Source organism: Aphis gossypii, chromosome 2, assembly GCF_020184175.1.
Source record: "Aphis gossypii isolate Hap1 chromosome 2, ASM2018417v2, whole genome shotgun sequence".
NCBI lineage: Eukaryota > Metazoa > Arthropoda > Insecta > Hemiptera > Aphididae > Aphis > Aphis gossypii.
Window position 1 is genome coordinate 57,104,665 of NC_065531.1, and position 18,356 is coordinate 57,123,020.

Below are 18,356 nucleotides of genomic sequence, written 5' to 3' on the forward strand. Positions count from 1 at the left end.
CTGTCTCTTTAATATTTGTACTTTAGGAATATTTTATTCCTTAATTGACATATACCAATATACCTAACACTTTTTCACTTTTTTTATTATTTTAATAGGTGTAGCAGCCTTCGATTGGAGGCCTATAATTTAATATGTATTTGTTAACGAATACTTTATGTTTTCACTCCTTTATATTAGAATATTATTTTCCCATTAATTTTCTAATTATTAAAGATTCATTCCGATCACCTTCAGCCTCTTATTGAAATAAAGACATGGGTTGTCGTTTAAGATAACAATTAACACGTAACAAAAGAGGCTGTGCATTGATAAATTATTTAATAGTACAATTTAATGTAGAAAATAAATGTTGTATGCCTTGGACGTACATTATTAATATAACAAGAATAATTGCTTAGATAAAAAAAATATATAGGTGTACTCCGATTTGCTGGTGATGTTTGAAATATTATATCGTCGTCGCTAAAAAAACGTCCCTGAAAATGTTTGTTTCCTCTATAATATACCTATTCTCACTCCAGAGTAAAATAATATTATTAATTGATTATTTTTTTTTATTTTTACTAAGACCATATATTACATTGATAATGAATACTAAGAATAATAAAATTTAAAAAAAAAATAGAAAACGAAACTTTTACCTAAAGGTACAATGTTTTCAAACTGCAATTGATGTTATGGACTTCATGAAAGTATTTCTTTTTTTCAATACATAACAATTTGCATTCTGCTCCATTACTAAGTTCGTATTGTATGCAGCAACATCGAAATATTTCATAGATTTTAAATGAAAAATACTAAAATCTTACATTAAATATTATTTCTTTATATTAGGTATGGTAACATTGGTACATATTATATTTGAAAATTGATTGTCTATTCATTAAGTATCCAGCGTGTCTATTAATTAAAATTCACGCTGGTTAAGTGGTAGATACCTAACACAATATCAAACTAAAACTATTGTGTACCGCTAGACTAAAATTGAAGCAGAACAAATCTTTAAACTATTGAAAAGATTACATAACAGTCATTGAATATAATATAATATATTAATATAACCTTTATTATTATTACAACATAATATTAGTAAATATAGTACTCAGTAGTATAGGTATTATCCACATTTTTAAATAATGAGTTTAGTATTGGTTGTATTTATATATTTATGTTTTAATTCTTATAAGTAAATCGATTAAAATCAAACACACCTATTTGGTAATTAATAACATAAGTGAATGTCAGAATTTTTCAAATATCTTAGAAATCTAAAAGTTATTTATAGTTGTAACGTTTCAATAAATAAGTACAATAGTACATGTTTGTAATTGAGCCTATAGTTAAAAAATAAAAATATGACAACAGGTATATTTTATTTTCTGTACGTGTGATAATTAATATATAATAATGTTACATACAGAGTAAAAATAAGTTTTACTATAAATTCTATGATAATATAATATGTTATTAGATTTAACCTCCAAGATATCATTGAAAATAAGATAATATGATACGATTATTGTTAATTTAAAAAAATTTTAAATGTTTAATGAATGCATAATATGAAAGTACCAGTAAAATAATAAAATTAATTAATGATAATGAATTTGGTAAATAGTAAATACGCATTAGGTATATTTATTTCAATATAAGATTACGTACTTATTTATCTTAAATAGGTAGTAAATATTTTGTTTATTTTACTTATTAATAATCTGTTATTTTATTCATTCATGAATTAGTTTGGTACATACATTTTTTTATATTTTAGATTCTGAAATAATAAAACAACTTGAAATATTTCGCTACTACATAAATTATTATTTTACAAGGATTATGATTCTTGGTAATTAAATGAGAATAACGCATAAAATACTGGTTCAAATTTTACTTTAGATACATCAACATTTCAAAAAAAATCATCTGTTTCAATGTACCTTTATTGTAATAGGTAGTATACCCAAAAGGATAATTCTTATTTGAAAAATAGTTTTAATCATCATTTAATATTCTTCAAACGAAATAAAAACATCAAAGTAACTGCAAATATAGTGTTCAAGTATACCTATAATTAAAAAGTTAAAAATCAGAATTTTAATAAATTCATTACTAAACGAAAAAAAATGTCAGCGAGCATCTTGGTGAATCGCCCGGACACCCTGTAACATACCATTAACCATAACATAAATACGGGTATAGACTAGTTTACTGATTAATGAGTAATTCGTAAAAAATAAAGAGCGTCGGGAACAGTCTATATTGAACTTACTATAAACTATTATTATAACAGTTTCGCTCGTACCAATTATGCGAATACCACCAGAACGATCCGGCTCACCACGAATTGCGAAACGACCGTCATGTATGTGTGTGTGTGTGTGTGTGTGTGTGTGTGTGTGTGTGTGTGTGTGTGTGTGTGTGTGTGTGTGTGTGTGTGTGTAATACGATCATCTACTCTGAAACTGTAGTTTTATAAATATAATTAGATACATTTTCTCATGTTATAATTGTATTTTTAGTACGTTCGATGGAAAAATATAAACGCGTAACACAAATACTGTGATTACAATTGAAAAATAATGATATTATTCTCAGTCGTGTTAATTTAAAAACTAACGACATTTCACATTTTCCAACATATAATAATTATGTAGGTATATTACTATATTATTAGTATTAATGTATTATACATTGTAAGTTGTAACAACATCATCGTTGCATTCGTTGGACACTGTCAGACACTGACGACACACCGTTATGAACAATAAAATAATAATAATAAAAAAAAAAACAGAAATTGGTTGTACGCACTCGCGCTTTGTGTATATCTTTTGCACGTGTACGCTGATATACACACGCCCCCGGTTCTAACATTGCCACGACCTTGAATTTATTTTTCTCTACCGCAAAATTTATGGTGCGACACGTGTGTAGTTGTGTATACGTATCAGTATTATTGTTAAATGCCCGCATTTTATTTTCCCGCGTAAAATCAAAATAATAATTTATTGCAAACATTTAGTTTCCGGGGCCTCTACGTAGGTGGTAGTTACACATCACACACATTAAATTATAAATTTATAACACGTCGTAAACTTTGTTTTTATTATCATAACCAGATAAGTACTATTAAAATAACAATGTTTAAAAAAATTCGGGAGAATTTAAATAATGTCATTATACGACATGAACTTTAGAGTATGCGTATGCAACGATTAAGTTTAAAACGAACAATGTGTAGACTCCAGTTTATTTTTTTTTATACACAATATTACAATATATAATACCTATACAGAACCAGATTTAGAGAAAATACGTCAAAGGTTAACGATAATGGTTTTATCTGCGCTCCAGACCACTAGTGCTCTAATTTTCACTGAGACACCTGCAATATACACCCTGCCAATTTTTATTGTAAAACATATAAACATGTGAAGCAAGTGCGTCAACGCCCACTCACATCAAAATGCTGCAAATGATATCAACCTACATTACTTAGTAGTTAACTATACTATGAATAAATTAGTAAACAAATACAAATTAATTATTTATTAACATAAAAATAATTATGAAAAATACATTTTACCAATATTAAGTTTATGGTTATTTTAACAAAGGTATACTTGGTGTATACTAGATCAAAATATATGATAAAGCAAATCGACAATGAAACAATTTGTAATGATTAGTTTTCAAAAGTTCAAAACTTTAATATTCCAAAAATTAATTTGGTGCATTTGAAAAATTGAAGCTTTTTGGGATTTTAATTATACCTATAATCTTAACATTAATAATATTCTATTTTTATATAGTTCCTAATGATTGATAAGTACAAGGTAATATACTTATAGTTAGGTATTGTACTAAAGAGGAAGAAAAAAGGGTCCGACAAGCTGTCAAATGACCAGACTCACATTCCATCTCTATGGTAGTTCAGTGGCAAGATGAACAAAACGCCTTGAATGGCGGTCTTCTGCCATTTTAAAAAATCGATACCAAATCGAGAATTGTACCTACAATGGTGGCATAAAAAAGGAATTATATGTTATAAAATGCGAAAGGATGAGTCGGAGCCTGTCTCACCTACCTACCCCATTTGTGGCTAAGCCAAATGTAAAAAAATGTAAGTCCTTATACTGAGTGTAACTATATTCTGAACTATTTATTTAAATAAACGATGCTACATAATAGAGAGAATTAATGATCACCCGGTGGCCGGTTCCACTTCATGCAGTGGCTTAAAATCAGGAATAAAAGGTACATACAATTATAAGTAACAATTTACAATAATTCTTATAAATTTATATTTTTTTTTAATATATTATATGAATTAAATAACATTCATATAAAAACTGCAGCCTGTTTATGTATATATAATATATAATTCTATACCAATGATTTTTGAACAAAAAATTTGAATATGTACCTACTTAAAGTAAAAAAAATTATATATTACTCATTATTATTTTATAGGAATAATTTATCTTTATTTTGTTTCATAATTAAAATATACTAAAAATAATTGATACACAATTTTTTGAATTAATCTAAAAATTCTAAAATAAATTGAAAATGGTAGAGTTCATATACTCTCGAAAATAAAGCATAAATACATGAATCCTGGTTATTCCCCTAAATAAATTGTATACTGTCAATAATCTGTCATTTTGTTGTTTACATGAAATATCCCCTTTCAGAGATCAGTTTATGATTTTTTAAATGTCTCGTAAACCGTAGTTGACAATGAAACTAAATATTATTACTATATCTATGGCAATATGATGCGACAATCAAACACAAAAAATGTTTACTTATCAGTTATTTTCATCTTTATGGCGGTCATCAACCTCAATCATATTTTTCTCGATAAATCACATTTTGTTCTTTTATTCATATTATTAAATATATTATATTTCTATAAGAAAATTGGATTAATCTACGAAATAATTCCTAATAGGTACTACAATTATTATAATTTTTTTGTTGGTCTCATTACAATACAATTTCTAAAATACTTCAATAGTTTTCAATTTTGTTTGAAAGTATAGTTACTAAGATAATAACCATCACTTTTAAATTTAAAATATTTTAATATACACCAATAGAACTGCATGCTTCATGGACCTATAGTTCAAACATAATATTGTAACTCCACCACATATATATATAAAGTGTTAACTTCAATATTTTAATAAGCATTAGGTTAGGTTATAATAGGTTATAATAAATTGTTTTACATATTTTAATAATCTTAAAATGTAATAAAATATTAATCTACTAAATTATAAAAATAATAGGTATATAATATATATATTGTATATTATAATAAACTATATTATTATTCGACATAAAAATATGCATACAATTTCAAGTACTTACATATTTTTTAAAAGCATATTATATCATTTAACTTTAAATGCTGAGTATAAAAATGAATGTATTGATTTTAAAATAATATAACTATATGTATAAGGCAATGAAATTTTCAATTATTTATTTTTTTATTTTATTTTTTTTTTAACTTATTACTTATTATACACTCTGTATTGTTTGAAATATTTTAAATTTCAACTTAAAAATAAATATAATTTCTCGATCAATATATATATAGACACCTAACAGTTTTTAATTTCTTCGTGAGAGTTTAATAGAAATGTTTTATTATATATTTTATTCAATGATTGACTACCTACTTTATTTAAATAATATTATATTATACACATTTTGTGTACCTATATAAAAAAGTGCTTGTTTCTGGAACATAAATTGATCGGTTTTACATCAAGTAACACGCATTCGGTTGAATATTACCACTATTATTATATTATTCCCCTTCTAACCAATTTTTCATTGATATCCCCTATACACAAGTATACGTTTATATTGAAGAAGTGAGAAAAAAGGGTTCGCTCATTAATAATGGTTAGAGCGATCGACAGCCAGAAACAAACATTTCATTTTCCCTTTGTACACTCTAAAAGAGAACCGAAAAACGCTAATAATCACACACGCCATGTCAATTGTAATGAAACTGACGGGTTATTTTTCGTCTAATACGTTTGGAGTATTAATTATTTTGTTATTTATTTTCACCCTTTTAATCCTTGCACGCTACTTGCGTCGAGTTGTATATAAATATATATATATATAATATATATACATGCACTAACGATGTTATGATTCACAACTAATATTGTGTTCGTTTAGATTTATCAAAACCTAATATGACTTATTAACTATTACTATTTAATAATTTTAATAAATTAACTGTTATTTATTTTATATTTCAAACATGTTAGACATTTTAAATACTTTTTAGTTTTAAATTTTAAAAAGATAAAATATACTGTCGAAATTAAGTTCATAGTTTTCTTAGAATTATTCAGCTGATAATGCCAATAAAGGATGATCTTATTTTTTTTTTTTGTTTTTTTTTTTTTTTTTTGGTGGTTTTGCAGGGCAATAGGTATGAAACCAGTTTTTAATAGGTAGAATTGTAAGTAGAGTCATAGAGAGTACGTCTAAAACATCTATCATTTATTACGCATGAAATAAAAGTCATACAAAAAAAATATAAAACATAAAGTTAGTAATAATTGTGAAAAAAATAAATAAAGATGACATATCACTTGTGCACAGATACTCCATAATTCATCGTACGGGAAAAAATATTAAAGAAATGATAACAATAAACGCTTTGCCATGACTACACTAATTAAAAATAATAATAACAATATGAAATAATAACCAGTTAGTGGACTACTAATCTCAAAAGTGAAGGATGATTGAGTTGCTATTGTAGTTACTCTAAAATATCAAAAAATTTTAAACACTAAAACGTCTAAAACACATAATAATAATATGATAAAGTAAAATCTAAAAAGATCTATAAACGTTTTATTAATTTTAATAATCTTATTTTCAAGTAGTAAACAAATGGTTGTAGGTTGTCGTTATAGTATCTATATTTATATTTTACGTATAGAGTAAAAGTCATAACTAAAAAAAAAATAAACTAAACGAACCGTATATTTTACCTTAAAAATACAAATTTATAAATTAACGAACCTTATTACCAAAAAAAAAGTATTCACAACATCAAATTTTTAACCAAGATGTAAACAAACATTTTTAATCATTTTTTCACTTTTAAATGATTTAGGTATAATTTACTACATTTTCTTTCATCTTTATTTAACTCTGGCGAGTTGGCCATAAGTTTTTATTAGTTAATACTTATTTATATTGATGATAACCTGCAATTTTAGATACCTACAAACCAACGAAGAACTAAAAACTTACCTAATATTGTAGACTAAATACCATATTTTAAGTTGGATATAATATACATATATATATACATTATTTATATACTATATAGTGTGATTTATCAATCGTGCTCAATCCCATTTTTTCTTTAATAATTAATTTATACATATTATAATTTTTGGAACTGTTAGTGTTCCTCATCTCTACCAAAATATATAAAATAAGAAATATTTATAACATTAATTAAGAATAAACTATATCGTATATATTGATGAAAAAAAATTTTATGGAAACAACTCAATCACCTTTTTACACTAAATTATTTAGTAAATTATTTTATTTTATATATTGCTGTATATAAATATAAATTTTAACAAGTATAGTTTAGTGTTAAACTTTATAATATTAATGTATAATGTTCCTAATATACATGAATCTTATTTAATTAATATTGATTTATTAGAATTTTATTATTGTAAAATATTTAAATATGTACAAATTTGAATTTGAATAAATAATACATGATACTTTAAGTGAATCACCCTCTAATCTGTTTATACTATTACATATATGTATACATGTTATAGGAATGGAGTGAAACACTGTTCTAAAACCAATGCATAGTATTACAATTTAAAATTCCACCTACTATCAATATGATAGTTTAAAAATTTAATATTACAATAAATTAATCATGATAAAATACAATGTTCAATTACAAAAAATACAAAAAATAGCTATTTTGTTGGTTACCAATATCATTATTAGTATTTTAATTGCAACAATTAATATTATATTGTAATAAACAACGTCAGTAGCCAATAATAAAACCCATTATTATTTATTATTAAGAACAATAAAACGATGTGTCAATAGTCTCATCAAAAAGTCCATTTTGTTTATTTTTATTAACATTAACGAGTATGGTAGCATAAGAGGAATGACTGGTGGAGGATGGGGGTACATGAAATTACAAGTTCTCCACCGGATGGGTTATATTAGTATAATATTGAATAGACTGTATACGACATACGTTATACAAATTTGAACTATATGTGTATTTATATCTACTCTAGAGTAAATATAAGCTAATACTTCCACACAAATCCGAATTGTAGATTTACTTATAAGTTAAAACTATAATTTGTTATAGACTTACCATTATGTGTAAGTAGTTACTACTAATAAATAAATACCTGATATAGTATGTTCGAAATGTCAGTAGTAACATTCAAATAAATATTTAATACATAATACTGCAATGATAATATACCTAATATTATTAAAACTACAATTATATTATAGTACCTCAATTTTCTTTTTTTTTAGAAAGCTTAAGTGATAATTTCCATTCAATTAAATTCTACCTCTTAGTAATAATATGCAGGTAAGTGTTCTAATTTTTTCTATTTCCTACTACGGATTTACAATATTTTTATTTTACACCTACTGATAACTGAGAATTATTTTATTCGTCATCACTTATGAATTATAACCCTCTAATGACTGACATTATTTATAAGCATGTAGTCATGTAAATAACTTTGAGAGCATTTTTAGCTAAGATAAATCGAACCTATTTAAATATTTAATACCTCAATAATCACGATATTACTATTTACTTACCGTTAGTAATTAAATTAAGAAAATAATAATTAAAACCATTCTCGGGACATCACGTGTAATCAGGTCAAAAAGTTGTATGTGTCTAAGTCTAAGTACTTCAAAAACCGCGTATTTAGTTGTAAGTAAGTAACAAAAAACTATTCACAATTGATAAAATACAAAACACTTATATCAAAAGCTTAAAAACCAAGATATTAAATTGAATCGGTTTTTAAAAGAAGGTGCACATAACTAATAGGTATAGGTAATATTATATAATAAATTTCAACTGCGTATTTGTATTAAAAATATATATACTTCTTATTATAATAATAATATACATAAGTTACATAATATTGATATCATATTACATTTTATGATAAATTATTGAAAATAACTTAATTTTTAATTTAAATTTGTTTAATCTGCAAAATGAATGTTATAGAAAATAAATAGAATATATATTTATTTTAGAATTAGAGAGGAGCAATGAATTGGTTTTACAAAGCGTAAATGGTTGTTTTTGTGCGTGTGTGTGTGTGTGTGTGTTTGATGTCACCTGTAACCTATAACAATCCTTTGATTTTTTAACTTGATAAATCAAGAGCAAAAAAAACCTAGTACTTTTCAAACTAATCCAAAAATAAATAGAGAACACTGAGGTTTAACCCCAAAATAGTTTTGAGCATAATACATTTTGTTCAATAAATAATTTAAATTTATTTATTTTATAGTAAATAATAGATATTATAATTTAATAATATTAATTGAATTTAAAATTTAAAAAAAAAAGTAAATTATAAGTAAATTAAAGTAACTAGGTGATTTTAATATCTTCGCACAATTTTTTTATAAGCAATATTGAACGAGTTTTCTATTAGATATAATATTAATGAAATTTTCTGTGTATGCTTGTTTTCTGAGAATAAAAAACCATCTGAATACCTAAATGTAATAATAACACAAAATTGATTTAAAATTACATAACCATTGTAAAAAGGGATTTAACTTTATTCTTATACAAAGACAAAAAAAAATCTACAGACCGTAGTTCCGGTCAGGATTCTAATGTCTGTAACCATCGAACCAAGTCGGAAAGACAAACGTCCGTTTCATTACTGAATTCCCAATATTCATTTGTTCGGTGAATATTAAGGTAGGGTACATTTTATTTCCCCAAAATATGGGTATAACTGTTTAAGTAATATATACCTACCATCCTTTATTTCTTCCGGTGGAAACCCGCACTGGAGTAATGTATGTGTTTTAATTCAAAATTTAAAATTAAAATACTGTTTAGTACCTAGTAATTTCCATGGGTTTATTCATTATACAGCTACTAATCAACATATTGTTAGTATTCAACTACCATCATTATTCATTAATATCATATTGTATTTATTCCAGAAAAATATATCTAATTTATAACTTAAAAATAGTAAGACATACCTATTATCTCGAATTAAATTTTTAATATTTTAGATTTACAAAACTAGCGGACCTGATATCAAGTGTAATAAGAGTAGGTATCTAGACAACATATTATAATATATAATGTACCTAATAATGTGAATTAATATATAATACTAATTATAAAAAAAAAAGATACTAAAAGAGTAAAAATAAGTAATAGCTCTGCTCGGACTTACTATGTACATAAACAATGTTAGATAATTATTACAGAACTATTTATAAGGCAATACTTCCGATTTTCGAATCAAATACATCAACGTGAGTACATGACAATTTTTTTAAAAAGTAAATAGTTGAAAAATTAAAAACTAATTATCATGATGATTTTTAGTATATTAATTGTTTATTATTCAATTTACTACTAAATTATATCTGTTTGTAATGATTAATATGAAGAAAAATAAATCCTTATTAAGCTTGAGACACTTGAAATTGACTAAAAAGATAAAATTTATTTTTAAGTACACGTACCTACTAAAGTTCATAAAAGTATTGCACACCATCAATTACCAATCAAATGGGTATAAGATTATACCATTGACAAGTAAATCCTGTTGTTGCTTTAATCGTTTAACTAGATATTTACATTGATATAATACAGTACGTTTAAATATCAATAATCATGTAGAAAAAAAAACAAGAAAAACTATACTTTTATATCTAATATTCTAATAATACTATAATAGTTGAAATTTTAAGAGCCATTGATGGTACTCGTAACCTAATGTTTTGCAGTATTATAAAATTACACTCGTATAGTTACGATTAAGAGCACATGAGGCCAATATGGGCGCTTGCCCTGGGTGGATATTTTTATGACGGTTAAATGTTTAATAATGCTGCAATTTTAGGAAATAATAAATAAATGAATACCGCATTAAGTATTAAGGCACTAATCAATTTATTTTATAGTTTAAGTGACTTTAACCGATGTAAGTATATTATATTAAATTTAAATATAAAATAATATGTAGGTAATAACGAAAAATATATATATTATAGCTTTATGTAAATTAAATTTAAAATTGTTTTAATCTGACCATAATATTATTATTTATATTATTTATTTATGTCTATAAACTTATTTATAACATAGAAAATCAGTTATTTGTAAATAATTGCAAAATAATGAAACACAAAACAAAAGAAGTAACTAAAAAAAAAAAATTGTCTATATAGGTAAAAGAATACTATATAATGATATTATACTTAGAATTATATTATATTTTAGTACTCATAATTTAATATTAGTAATGTACCATTATTCATAATTGTATCTAATTCTATGTGGTAGAATAAAAGAAAATGATATACAATCTTTACATAATTCTAAGTATAATATTATTATGCAGATAAAACGAAAATCAACAACCGATATTCGTAATATACTGAGCGTCAAGTGTACTGGAAAAAAATATTTGTAATTATTTATACAGCATGCATACATATAGATGTATATGTGTATTAATAGTCGTAGAAGTGGCAAAGTAATTTTACTCCCAAATTTCATATTGACTGTTATTATCATTACGTGTGCCACTAGATAGTAGATGGTTACGATCTCTGCAGAACTGGCAGTACACGTCTTATTCTCACAACCGTTTTGAAAATTAAAATTTATTTTAAAAATTATTTTTACTTCTGTTTGCAAGAACACAGCTGTACGGTCATAATAATAATAATAATAATATATAGTGCAACATGCATATTAATGAACCGTGTGCGTATATACGTTATATCCATTTTTTATTTTCTCTTTCGTATAGAGGTACCTATCCACTATAACTTGTATTATAATCACAAACCATAATGTTGTACCATTGTATTCGGCCTGACCGGTCCCTCGCCCCCTTCCCACCACCTTTCCACTTCGCCAGCACTTCGCGTTCCCTCGTCGATACCGTCTCACTCACGCCCACCCGTCCAGCCGCTATCGTTCGATCGTTCCGTCTCGCTCGCTCGCTCGTACACACAAAAAACACGCACCTATATAGTCGTCTCCTTTGTCAGTCTGCTCTTGTGTGTGTGTGTGTACATACGGTGTACACAATGTCTCTGTTATTTATTTTTTTTTTCCTCTCCCCGTCGTTATTCTCTCTCGCTAAACACACACCGTACACGGTCGGACAACACGCCGCTGCGGCGGAGGAACGACGAAATTCGTGCGTTGATTGATCCGTGACAAGGAATATAATATTATACGCTGCACGAGCCGCCGCCGCCTATCCGACGGACAGTCTGCGCGGTGGCGGTGCACATAGCCTTGACATTGAATATTCGTCGGCCAAGGTCAGTTTACGGCGAGCGCGTGCGCACGGTTTTTCGTCTGCGGTGCGCGCGACGGGGCCGACCTTAGATCGTATAATATTAAGGTGACGCGCGACCGACTTTGACTTCGCAGCTACTGCACAGACGCTTTTTGCGTGTCGACGAATGTACGACTACTGTACACCGCACCACGCGATAGTAAATAATTATTTTACTATGGTGTTACCCATATATAATGCGTACGGCGTACTATATTGTGGGGACGAGGTTTTTAGAAATAGACTATCGTCGGTAAACGACACGCAAAAGTATAGACGAAACGAATATAAACCGTAGTCCTCGTGGACGCGTTAAACCGAATGATTTCGACGACGATCGTGCATAACTGCGCTGCGAAGTGCTATATAATAATATTATGTAAATTATACTTTGTAGTCGATATTTTGATTTGCAGTAAACGAGCGAATGGAAGCTAAAACGCTTGGTAGAAAAATGTTTACAATAACAATATTGCTCTGCACGATGATATTCGTATGAGAAATAAGTACATATAATATTAGAATTTATAGTGTTCTAAATGAATTACATAAGGCAGAAAACTAAAATGATTTTACATTAAACTGTATTCGGTTGTGAGGTGTTTACGACAATACAATACCTATTATGAGAAATTTCGAGTATCTGAAATCGTATAACGGCTGATCTCTTAAACAAATTTATCAATCATAATATCTTCGGTAATGATCAATTTGCACCCTTGGCCAAGTTGGCCCTCTTCATTATGCACATCTGTGCGTCTGTTTTTTAAATTGTCTACACTCTCTATCAATCACGTACCAAATCATCACTCATCACTGTATTACTGCAAATAAAATATACCGGACGATACATTTGAGCTGTGCCATTATTTCCTTCGGTTCGCAAAAAAACGAATTACACTTCGCACGTCGCACCGTGGACGATAAAATTGTATTTTTCAAGTTGTTACAGAAACTAATAGAACAATACTGAACGAAAATGGTTAAGACTTGGCTTGTTACGAAAGAATAATATAACTGAATGTGACGTTCAAAAAAATGTCACCTGAAGTGACCGTATTTAGTGAATTGCAATACATCGAAGGTTGATTTTGAGAAAGCCCTCGTACATTATGTACACCACATACGCTCGTTTACCGTAATTTTAAATCCTTAAATTTTCATATTATTTTTGACGATTGTTCGCCTGGTATATAATAAATATTTATACCTCTAATACACAAAATAAAAATAATATACTAATATTACCTAGCTGATTATTGTTAAAATAATATATTTTATGCATGGTCGCCAAAGTAGTACATTTATGTTAATATATTTTTTTTTATTGGTTTATGTTTTATTAAATGTTTAATATACAATTTTATTATATAAGTTATAAAAAATAAATGTTTTCGTTGAGTAATTTAATTGGTTTTTATTTGATACAGGTATACTAATATAAAATTAATTTATGGCGTATGAAAATCGTGACTATATACTTTCGGCTTTTTTTTATTGTATTAAATGATACCGATGAAATAGATTTTTTTTTAAAGAAATTGTAATTATTATTCATAGAGTTTAATAGTCGATCTGTAAACAATAAAAGAAAAGGCTGTTAAATTAAATAAAAATAATTAAATATTAAACAAGTAATAGCTTAATCAAAAATAAGTTTGAAAACTGTGATAAAATAAAATTATAATAAAAAACAAATTAAGATTAGTTGTATACTGTAAAGTATATATTTTAAATTACTACAAATTATAATACAGATACAGTTAAACTATGAAATTTAAATACGTTATTTAAATAAATAGGTGTGAAATTTAATTTTTAAATATTGATTTTAGAAACACTAAAAAAATAAACTACAATTATTTTTTATGTGTACCTACTTTATAATAAAATAATATAATATATACTTATATAATAGATCGTCTCTCCTTAGAATTGTTTTTCGTATACATTGATTTATCATTAAATTAAATTAAAAACATCAATTACTGTAACCTACTCAATTACAAAGTAATTTGACTTCTACTGTGCAGTAGATCATTTACCTACTTTTCTCGTTTTTTTCAATATTTTTAAAACAAATACATTTTTTTTTCTTTTAACCTGCTAAAGTACTAACTTGTCCTAGATTTGTTTTTCTACCAGAAAATATATTTCAGTTGAAGTAGAAAACTCCAAAAGGTGATGGAAGACATCACAAAAAATATACACATAATTGTAAAATTAATTACTTTGCTCAGAATTTAAAAACTAAAAAAGTAGCTTTGCTGTATATTAGGACTCGAGGTTACCTCATTCATTGAATAAATTACTAGAATTAATTTATTAAATTTTAATTCAATGATAAAACATACCATACGAAAAACAATTTTAAACAGAGACTACGTATTATACCTATATATATTATATTATATATATATATCAGTACTAGCGGTGGTCTTAATATTTAAGAATATTTTATTAAGCTTTACACAATCTGTGCTTACTAACACATTAAATATTAGTTATAAACGGCGATAGAAAGAAAAGAAAGATTTACATGATTATTTGGAATAAGAAGTTACCCATTAGAGGAACTTGACTAGAGTTGTTCTTAATTATCAGTTGTGTATGTTTTTTTTTTTTTTTTTTTTTTTAATTTTAAAACAAGTCTTGGGACCAGTTCCTTTTTAAATTACGTCTGAAGTTGCCATGTATTTATTGATACGTAGAAAGGTTTTTTATGAACGAGTTTTAGTGCAGGGTTTGAAGACAATTGTGGACATTTTTATAAAAGCTTTATATATACAGTTTTTATTAAAATGTCTTTATAAGTAATGTATGTAGTTTAATATGAACGGCTGGGCATTTATTATTTTCCTAAGACAATATTCTGGAACTATTGTATATTAGTATTTAAAACTTTTACAGTAACCCATAATTGAAGATCATAGATCCATAGTGGTTTGAGTAATGTCCTTAATGTTTTGTTCATAAGAACTTTAACTTTTAACCTAGAATAATATTTCTAATTTATCAGTAAAGTGCGTAATCTGAAGAGAACGAATGCAAGTTTTTTCTATGGATATAGCTATTCCAAGTTGAATCATCTAACTGTGTCAGATGTAAGAATAGGAATGATATAAAGGTTGAAGATTGGCCAACAAAAATTTGGGTAAAAAAGAGATATTGTGAATATTGAATGTACTTATTTATTTGTATTACCTTTATCTACATTTAATTCGCCACTTTGTGTATACTATTCACTATTCAGATATTAAGTTGAGATGAATCTAGAGTTTCATAAAGACAGTATGGGGGATTTTATCTATTGATATGAATATATGGCTTTGTCATCCATATAATCGACTACAGTCGTATTTTGATTAAAATATTACACCATAATATAACTGATTGATTGATTTAATAAATTAGTATATTACAATTAACTTATTTTATATAACCTTATAAATTAATGTCATATAGTAGATACCATAAAACAATATAAATAAAATCGAATTTTGATTTGTAAATAGCTTAATACATTTTTTGAAAAGTACATTGCTTCTAAGCAATAATTATTTGGCAGGACCCAAGTATTTAGGACTAATATTTTTAAACAAAATAATAAAAATTGTTACTATTTTTGTCCAAGTATCAAATCGTGTAAAAATATAAATTTAAAATAAACTGTATTAAAAAAAATGTTTAAATTAAATTATAGTGTGTTTCATAATTTATCGAATCACTGTATTGGACTTATTAAATCTGAATTGATTTAACTATATCAATATATCATCATTCATCATCATCATACACGAAAAACAATTCATGTTAGATCTAATTTTCTACTAGAAATTACCCTCAAAGTTGAAAGTTAAAAAAAATTTTCTACTATAAAAACACAAAAATTAAAAATACACATCATTGTAAAATCAATATATTATTCTTGATCCGCTCCAAGTTTAATAATATTATACAAAATGTTTCTACAAATTATTATTATTTTAAGAGCTCCGTTTAGCACTATATAGGTACTGTTTATTATACCATACTTACTTTAATTAATTTTTTTTTTTTTGTGTATGTTACCATAACCTCACACACACAAACTCATTAGATAATATACATGGGTATATTTTAAAACGGTATAATAATATACATTAATGAAGGAGTGGTAACTAATACACATATAAGTAAATAACATTATTTTATATGCACTTATACAAAGAAACCATATTATTTATTATAAGTTATAACTGCCTTAATATATACCTACAGTTTTACTAATATAGATATACATATACAAACATATTATAGTCATGATATAAGTAGTAATTAATGATATTGTGCATGCAATAACAAAATCCAATTAGGTTATGCCACACTGACACGTGTGTATTGAACATAGTAAGGTGACTCGATTTATGAGTTGCAAAAAGTATTGCATATGGATGTATTATATTACATATCGTGTTCCATTAGTTCTACCCTTATTCAAGTCATACGAATGTAACCAAATTTTATACAACAGTTAGTAGGTATGCCAATTTCTAAATGCTAGTACAATACATTTATACATATAACAATTAGATACTTAGATATTATAATTACTATAAGGAATCAACTTATTAATATACCTTATATACGCAGTGAAAGTATAAAAAAGGAAAACTAGGGATTTTAATTTTTAAAAACTGATAACTTATTTAGAAATTAAGTTAGCTGTAATAAATTTAGGTATAATTAAAACAATATAAATTAATTTAAATACAAATTTTAAATCAAACAACGAATTTATAGTAAATAATAACACAAAAGAGTACCTACCTATCTAAGTATAATATCATTATTATTTTTTACTATTTTTATATTTATTTAGTGACGTTATGTCAAACTAAACACAATTTAACGGATACAGTCCATTTTGTAATGAAAAATTGTTACAAAATTAAAAGAATTTCAAAAGTATTCAAATTTATCTTTATAATATTAATAATAGTTGTAAATGACATTTTGATCTATGTGCCGCCATCTGTCGTTAAATTTCTTAATATCTATATTATCTTAAAAATATTAAAGACGCGGCGTAATACAAGACGTATGATAACAGCATTGATTATAAATAGTGGCTAAAGCTAAGAAGTACATATTCTTTATGATTTTTTAAACGTATAATATTTAAATTTAAAAACTGTTATAATTATTGTTAATATTGTATTTAAAAAAATGATTTACTATTATAATATTATTAAGTTATTATTTTTATTAAGTTTTTAATGTTTTTATTATTTTTTCTATTTCGTAGTTTTTCTTTTTAATAAAATAATCATAACAGTATGTTCAATGTTATTATTAAATTCGTTATATTTAATATATTAGATATAACGAATTTAATACATACTTAGGTATAAGTATGAACATTAATTATAATTAGGAATATTTTATAAACTAAAATCAATTATAATAATTTTTTGGGCTTGTATGTGGTATCAAAAACACGGAAAACCAAAACACGTAGATGCCAAACAAAATACAGTACTATTTCATTAATATACTTATATTACATAATATTATATGTATCCTATCCCCAAGTATCGAGATTTGTATTTGGTACCACCGAAAAACATTAAATTATCTATTATTATATTGTATAATCAATCGTATTATAGCTGTGTAAGAACATGTTATTAGTTATTACGATTATTTATTCTGTAAGTA

At 25.7% G+C, this 18,356-nt stretch overlaps 1 long non-coding RNA gene across 1 annotated transcript; it reads right to left on the reverse strand.

The window, feature by feature from the left end:
- Positions 1 to 1,814: 1,814 nt before the first annotated feature.
- Positions 1,815 to 2,811, reverse strand: LOC126550379 (uncharacterized). The gene is made up of 3 exons (XR_007604462.1): positions 2,526 to 2,811; positions 2,273 to 2,465; positions 1,815 to 2,162 (listed from the first exon to the last, which is right to left on the reverse strand). It is a non-coding gene; the product is annotated as an uncharacterized LOC126550379 (long non-coding RNA).
- Positions 2,812 to 18,356: the final 15,545 nt, after the last annotated feature.